This window comes from Kryptolebias marmoratus, linkage group LG10 (assembly GCF_001649575.2).
Source record: "Kryptolebias marmoratus isolate JLee-2015 linkage group LG10, ASM164957v2, whole genome shotgun sequence".
NCBI lineage: Eukaryota > Metazoa > Chordata > Actinopteri > Cyprinodontiformes > Rivulidae > Kryptolebias > Kryptolebias marmoratus.
This window is the reverse complement of record NC_051439.1, coordinates 2,679,056-2,687,776: the sequence shown is the minus strand read 5'-3', so window position 1 is coordinate 2,687,776 and position 8,721 is coordinate 2,679,056. Positions and strand designations below refer to the sequence as shown.

The 8,721-nt window shown below is 37.6% G+C and overlaps 1 protein-coding gene across 2 annotated transcripts in view; it reads right to left on the bottom strand.

Moving 5' to 3' along the window:
- The window catches only part of slc7a14a (solute carrier family 7 member 14a), a 31,878-nt gene extending 24,585 nt beyond the window's left edge, over positions 1-7,293 (bottom strand). Inside the window, exon 1 of one of the 2 annotated variants that reach the window (XM_017438422.3) lies at positions 6,959-7,293. The gene's annotated coding sequence lies outside the window, so the exon portion shown is untranslated. The remainder of the gene's footprint in view (positions 1-6,958) is intronic. The other variant, XM_017438423.3, reaches the window with a different exon arrangement.
- Between the last annotated feature and the right edge of the window lie 1,428 nt (positions 7,294-8,721).

Sequence of the window (8,721 nt, the reverse complement as noted above, 5' to 3'; positions counted from 1 at the left end):
AGCTTCGCCTTTTGACTCAGCTCTCTCTTCACCACGACAGATCGGTACAGCGCCTGCTTCACTGCAGACGCTGCACCAATCTGCCTGTCGATCTCCCGCTCCATTTTTCCCTCATTCGTGAACAAGATCCCGAGATACTTAAACTCCTCCACTTGGGGCAGGACATCTTCCCCGACCCGGAGAAGGCACTCTACCCTTCTCCGGCTCAAGACCATGGCCTCGGATTTGGAAGCACTGATCCTCATCCCAGCTGCTGCGAACCGCCACCAAAACGGATCCCCTCGACACCTTGGCTGCGCCTAGAAATTCTGTCCATAAACATTATGAACAGAATCAGTGACAAAGGGCAACCTTGGCGGAGTCCAACTCTCCCCGGAAACGAGTCCGACTTACTGCGGGCAATGTGGATCATGCTCTGACACAGGTCATATAGGGACCTAACAGCCCGTAATTTGATTACCTAATAGATCTATTATCTATTAATCTCTTTTAATAACACATCTGTTTTCACTGGCTTTTAAAACAGTTTGAATTATGTTTTTATGATGCTTTTACTCAATTTGTTTTCTGTTTACTGTTTATATTTCTGAGTTTTGTTTTTTTTTTTTTAAATCTTGTTCTATGTTTGATGGTTGGTGTAAATTGTGAAGCACGTTGGTCAACTACTATTGTTTTTAAATGTGCTATATAAATAAAATTGACATTGACATCTATCCATCCATCCATCCATCCATCCATTTTCTTCACCCACGTTTTCTTTCTGGGTCACAGGGATCTGGTGCCTATTTCCAGTCATCACTGTGCAAGAGGCAGGATACACCCAGGACAGGTCGCAGGACCATCACAGATAATAATACAGTGATACAAAAAGTTATAATCAAGTCATGCTTAAGAATCTAGAATTGTTTTTCAAAGACAGTTACAGTTTGAATAGAATAAAATCTGAATGCAATGATGTGGAGGTGCCAACATCTAATATTTTATTCAGAATAGAACACAAATCACAGATCAACAATTTAAACTGAGAGAATGTATCATTTTAAGGGAAAATATGTTGAATCCAAATGTCACAGTGTCTACAAATCCCAAAAAAGTTGGGACAAGTAGCAATAAGTGGCTGGAAAAAGGAAATTGAGTATATAAGGAACAGCTGGAAGACTAATTAATACTAATTTGGTAAATTGACAACATGATTGGATATAAAAAAAAGCTTCTGAAGCCAAGATGGTAAGAGGATTACCAATTCTACCATTGTTGTGCAGAAAGATAGTGCAGCAATACCAAAATGCTGTTACCCAGCGTAAAATAGCAAAGACTTTTAAGTTATCATCATCAACCGTGCATAACATAATCAAAAGATTCAGAAAATCTGGAACAACCGCTGTGGGTAAGGGTCAAGGCCGTAAAACTCTACTGGATGCTCGTGATCTCCAGGCTCTTAAACGTCACTGCACCTCAAACAGGAATGCCACTGTCAAGGAAATAACAGAAAGGGCTCAGGAATACTTCCAGAAAGCACTGTCAGTGAACACAATCCACCGTGCCATTCACCATTGCCAGCTGAAACTCTACAGTGAAAAGAGGAAGCCATTTCTAAGCAAGCTCCACAAGCTCAGCCGTTTGCACTGGGCCACTGGGACGCCATGTCATCCGGACCAGAGAGGACAAGGATAACCCAAGTTGTTATCAACGCTCTGTTAAGAAGCCTGAATCACTGATAGTATGGGGTTGCATGAGTGCTTGTGGCATGGGCAGCTTGCATGTCTGGAAAGGCACCATTAATACAGAGACCTATGTTCAGGTTCTAGAACAACATATGCTCCCATCTAGATGTCATCTCTTTTAGGGAAGACCCTGCATTTTTCAACAAGACAATGCCAGACCACATTCTGCAGCAATCACAAGATCATGGCTACGCAGGAGAAGGATCCGGGTACTGAAATGGCCAGCCTGCAGTCCAGATCTTTCACCTATAGACAACATTTGGCGCATCATAAAGAGGAAGGTGTGACAAAGAAGGCCCAAGACGCTTGAACAGTTAGAGGCCTGTATTAGACATGAATGGAAGAGCATTCCTATTTCTAAACTTGAGAAACTGGTCTCCTCTGTCCCAAGACGTCTGTTGAGTGTTGTAAGAAGAAGGGGGGATGCCACACAGTGGTAAAAATGGCCTTGTCCCAACTTTTTGGGGATTTGTTGACGCCATGAAATTTTGAAACAACATATTATTCTCTTAAAATGATACATTCTCTCAGTTTAAACTGTTGATCTGGGATTTGTGTTCTATTCTGAATAAAATATTAGATGTTGGCACCTCCACATCATTGCATTCCGTTTTTATTCACAATTTGTTTAGTGTCCCAACTTTTTTGGAATCCAGTTTGTAGAACATATAGTACTTAAACTCTGAACTGCATCATCTCGTGATTAAAAGCTGAATCATATTGCACCATATCAATTGTTGCTGCTGTTGTTTTTCAAATATTGTGTAGCCCTAGTCAGAATCTCATATTTGCCCATTCCTACTGCCAGTAGTGTCTAAATTGTTTAAATCCTATTATTATTTACAGACTGTTTATCTGTCTAGCTCTCTATTTATTATCATCTTTATTATTTATTAATACATCTATACCCTTCACTGACAAAGACAGAAATATGTTTGTCATCTTGTCCTGTTTACCTGTAAATGAGGTTGAGTTGCTTTTACTGCTCACTGTGTTTAAACAATCCACTGTTGGTTCTTTGTTATGCCTATGCTACCCTTCCCATTTTGTCCTTTCATTTCTGATTATTTTTGCCACCAAAAGGCAGGCAATAATGTTTTTGCTGTTTCTAAGTGTTCATATCTGTCTGTTAGCAAACCTAATAAACCAGTTGGTGGATTTTAATGAAACTCTAAGAAAGTAATCATTAGATATACCTCTACAACAAAATAACTTTTAGAGTCAACCCAATTAAAGATGGCCAGCACAGCTAATCCACACTTTCCAACATAAAATAGCTATGACTCAGTCACTATCACACCAAATGCATGCTTTTTGTTTAAAAATGCTCAAAAAATTAAAAAAAAGTTGAAGATTAAAATCAGGAAATAGTGTAAAGCTCTAAAAAAGCAGCTATAGTTACAAATCCATTATCGACATCAGATTTTATTGGAAAGTGACAATGATCAAGCCCATTTATCTCCCACACACTAACCGCACATTGTTCCTCCCTCTGTATTCATTTTTCTTTTTGTTTACCTCTCTCTCTGTCTCTGCTGAAACACAGTCCTAATGTGTCTTTGTTTGCTACTGACAGGAACAAAGAGAAAAATACAATGTGTACATGTGTGTCCATGTTGTTGAAGCCCTGATTATATTAGCCTTTTTTGTCTGGGCAGCTTCTCTGACGTCAGAGCTTCCCAGCAACTGAAGGAAATTGAATGGGGCGGGGGTGAGGGAAGGTGGAGTCAGACAACTATTTAAACAGCAGTGTATGTATCTTTGTGTCTGTGCATGGATCTGATTAATTTTACAATCAGAGCCAAGTCCAAAATTCTTCCAAATAGCCAAGTAAAATTTTGTTTAATAATCAATATTGCCCCTCGGTGTCTATTTTGTATTTACTTAATGCCAATAAAGTTTTTAAAATCATACAGTTTTAAAACAATAAAATATAAAGGCCTATCATTCTTTGAAGAAATGCATATCACCCACCTCCTTTCATGCCAGAGTTATAGACTAAAATTATCTAAAGATGAGACATGACAATATTACAGCCATTTTGGCCCCACATAGTAAAAGACGTGCATTCTTATGCAAATGTTGCAAGATGTAAGGTGCAAGGTGTATTAATGTTGTGTTAAGGATGACTCAGTTTTGGCCATACCAAACTTTAGCTCAGTATCTTGAAATTTCACAAAGTTATAGTCATTTTTTGTGTGTGATAAGGTTGTTTAGCTGTGGTGACTGTCTTAACTTGGACTGAGTCTAAAAAATTATCAGCCAATGATTACTTTCTGAAACCTTCATTACTTTTTCATCTCTTCATACTGCCTCTATAAACATCATCAGGAGACACAGCATCAATTTTCATAGCTATGCTAACAACACAGCTTTATATTGATGCCTATGGCTGATTAATGCTCTTTTTTAACACATTTTAGGTATTAAGTCATGGAATGAGAGGAAATTTTCTTCAGCTCGATCAGGGCAAAACAGAAGTTTTATTAATTGGTGTTGATACACAGAGAGAAACACTTGAAATAAAACTCAGTGTGTGTTAGGCATTAGGCCTAACCCCCTCCTTGTTTGTCCTTCTTTGGTTATGGGTTGTCTTGGCTATCCTAGTTTGGCTTACCTGGGGTTGGTTAACTTATTTTTTTCTTGACAGGTTTACTTTTCTTTATTCTTCATTAAATTGCTCTTAAATAAATATTTTAAATATCTTCCTTGTGTCCTTTTCCTTATGTTTTGTTACAATCCCTGAGCCAGGATGTGACACTATTGTGTTTATAAGATAATTTTAAGATCTATACAATGTACAATAAATTATTTGAATATACAATAGTTTTGGCATTTCTGTGAACCAGAAATGTGAACACTAACATATTAGAGTCCAATCTGACCCTGTGCCAGGCCCACAACCCCTTCCTATGTGCATGTTTGCCAATTACAACACACACTTATCTATGTTTTTATTTTTACTATATTTTGCACTTTTAAACCTACCTCTAGTGCTTCCCCAATAATAAAATTGTTTCCTTAGTCCCTTCATGTTATATTCAATGTTTAAAACGTTTACAAATTACTGCTGTTTTAAATGATCTTCTGTTCAGTGTATAACTTTAAAAAACAGAAGAAAAGAAAGGCACAGGGATCCATCTGAGTGTGAGACCTATTTGTGTGAGGAACATTCAGAGAGGCAAGCTGCAGTTGCTAAATCGGTTAGTTATGTAATCAACTGTTTCTGCCTTTTATCAGCTGTTTCTTTCACCAAATTTATCATCTGTAAAGTCATAATGCTTATTTTTCTATTTCCTTTTCAAAGTTTATATTTTCTGGTAGAACTGCTTTTCACATAACATGAAATTTGTCTTATTGCCCATGGTTGTGTGTGTTGTTTGTCTGTTAGTAGAGTAGCTCACTGGTTAATTTTTAATGAAAAAGGCCAAAAGTAATCACTAGATATACCTTTATAACTGATTAACCTTTGGAGCCAACCTAATTTATGATGGCCGACACAGTCAACTGACCTTAGAAAACACAACAATGGCTATAATTCAGTCAGTTACACTTATACTGTGTTTAAAAAATTGTGTGGTAGTGGCTGACTCCAAATGCCACACATTACACAAGTTCTTTGCTTACAATTTCAGTAGTAATTATTGGAGTCAATCCTGTTTATCTGTTAGCAAAATATCCCATGAACTACTAAGTGAATTGTAATGAAACTTTCATAAAGTATTCAGTGAATATACATCTACAAATGATTAACTCAATCCAATACAAGTTGGCTGTGACACCTAATCTACATTTCCCAACACAAAAACGTCTATAGCTTAGTCAGTTTTACAGATAATTATCTAAAATTTGATGTGCAGTAGCTGAGACCCATTCACAACACATACTCTAAGATTGTGCTTAATACTATTTTAAGGTTTTGCCAAAATGGCTACAACTCCATCATCCCCTAACATAAAATGATTTTAGTTTGAAACTAGAAATAAAAGCAGTAGGTGATATGTATTCCTTTAAGGGTCTTTAATTACAAATTAAGATGTACTTTGAGGTTGGATTCAAAATTTTGAAACAACTGTTGTGCTTTAAAACTATCATACTTTTTTTTATTTTGTAAACAAAAATGGAACATTAGCCCACTTTAAGCATGTCCTTTTAATACAAACACATGCACATATGATTTAAAAAAGCCTGGATGAAATTCTAAATGGACTTTTTGCTTGTCACTCCCATGCATCTGTATCTTACAATCACAGACAGGCACCTGTTGAGCACAAACAGGCCCATCAAGCTTTAGTGTATTACCAAGCCATCTGTTGACGTCTGCTTTCAGCACCACAGATAGCACATCATCACAACTCAGTATTTAACCCTTCTAAAGCTCTCTTAACTGAAGAGAGGAAAAGAAGCTCTTGTAAGTTTGGGTCCATTTGACCTGAAGTTACATGGTACTATATGTAAAAAAAAAAAAAAAAAGTACCTATGTTAAAAAAATTAGTAGAGAGCAAGAGAAAAATGAGAGAGACATGACCTTATGGCAAATGAAAAGAGAGATAGAGGGAGGGAGAAATCTGTCCATGTCATTAGGGATTAGCCCAGTTTGACTGCTTGAGGCTGTCAGTGTCTGAGTGTTCTCATAGAAACACACAAATAAACACACACACACACACATATAAGCACACACAGGATCTAGCTGTACAGTATGATGTCAGATAGATAGATAGATAGATAGATAGATAGATAGATAGATAGATAGATAGATAGATAGATAGATAGATAGATAGATAGATAGATAGATAGATAGATCCTTTAGCAGCCCCCAGAAAATGTAGTCTAACCACATGTTTTCACTTGCAATAAACAGCCTACCCCACCCTGTATAAATGTGGGTCCCGGCCCCCTCCTGTCATCCCTCCCCAATCCTGCTGCAGCTACGGTCCGGTGGGAAAAGCGACACCCACCTTCAACTCTTTCTTCCATAAATAAATCCTCGGTCATGGTGGTGGGGCTTTGTACGCACAAGGAAGGAATACATTTCCTGTCCCCCATTCCGCTAAACAAACCTCCCCATAACGAGGTCGCGCTGTTTCCGCCATGAAAAACAAGCACACAAAGGAGGACAACAAGGATGAAAAGGAGGGAAATAAAAAATGAGATGAGGTGAGGAAACAGGGGGAGCGACAAGTTTTCGAACACCGTCACAGTAAAAGAGAAGGCGGGAGGTGTGAAACACTCACTGTACCGCGGCCGGAGGTCGGATGTAGCAGTCGGTCACCAGCCTCAGCCTCAGCCTCAGCAGCAGCAGCAGCAGCAGCATCTCCGGGCTGCGCGAAGCATCAGCGGGAGGCAGCGCAGGACGGAGGCGGGGTGGAGAAATGGAGGGAGGGCGAGGCTGATGATGTAAAGAGCTCTAAATGATTCAGGAGAAGCCCGCGCTGCTAGACACGCGAACACCAACACGATGCAGGCTGGTTGGTTTCTGGGCCAGTCAGGAACAAAGGTGTACCAGTCCAAATCCCTCTGATCCAAACTGTTCATCCCAACAACCGGCCTCAGCATAGTAGTGAACTGTACAAAGGACCGTGAACGCATCATACTGATTTTTAACACAAAAAGGGACTTATTTTTGTTCTACTCTCCAACACCGGTGTAAGGGGAAGGAAATAACTGTTCAAGATTACATTTTTATGTTTTACTTCATACTTTGAAATGGATATTTTTAAACTTATATAATGTGGTGTTTTTCCTCATAATTATGGAAATATTGAGACTTCAGTATTTAGACGTGGATAACTGAGCTTTTGTTTAGCCTATATACTAATTCACTGTTATTTAGCATTTATATTTTCACTATCTACTAATGTGTATTATTTAAGACAATATCTAACTAAAATAGTTGATATATGTTTAGTTATTAAGTATGCCTACCCTCAGTACCCTGCAGTAATTATAATAGTCTAGAGAAAGTGATGCCCCCTAGAATATAATATTGTGTATTAGTCTAGTATTTCCAGTGAATAAAAATAATAATAAAAATCAATTCTTATATCTAATAGGACAATGTGCTTTGCATTGCTTTTGACAACAAGCTTTAAAAATGCAGAAATGTTCATCATATATGACAATAAACCTATCAACCTAAGCAAAATTATATTCACATTCAATCTTATCAAGCTGTTTCTTGCAGGTACTCATACTTTTACATTAGTATGAAATACAATTTAATGTAAAACTATTACTGGTAAACTATAATTGACACAATATGCTATAAAATAGGTTAGTAATATATTATTATTATTACAATATTTTTCTATCATTTATTAACATTTCATGCAACACAGTCCAAAACTGCACACATTAAATTGCCTTCACAACTTTAAATGATAAAATAAACCTGTAAAAAATGACCAAAAATGTATTGGTACTTACAGTAGATTATTTATTCATAGTTCACTGTCTGAAGACGATAACAGTCACTATAGGCAATAATGATAAGTGCATCTTCTGTTGCACTTATCAATGTAGGACAGATATTTTTTGATTCGTGAATAATTTTCTGTCAGCATAGGCATGCACAATAAATAGTAAAACTGTAAGGTTTTCAATGATTTGTGAACTTATTGTGAGGGTTTGGGTTTTTGTGTTTCGGTTTGTTGTGTTTGTTATTATCTTGTTTCTGTTGGAGTTATTGTTTCAGTTTAGTTTTTCCTGTTCTTGTTTGCTGTCACCATTCACTCCTCCCCAGTCACTCTTTTGCCTTCATGCCACGCCCATCTACACCTGTCTCAAGTCTTGTTAATTGCTTCACCTGTGCCCACTTTCCAATCACCTCCTGTTTAAAAACCCGGTCATCTCTCCCACATGCCGCTGGATCATTGTTCTCTGTTCCCTGTTGCTATGTTCTGCTCCACGCCTTATTTCTTCTTGTTAAGACTTAGTTTTTATTTTGCTGCTATGCCAGCCTTTTGGTTTTTGTTTATCTTATTTTAATAAATTAGTT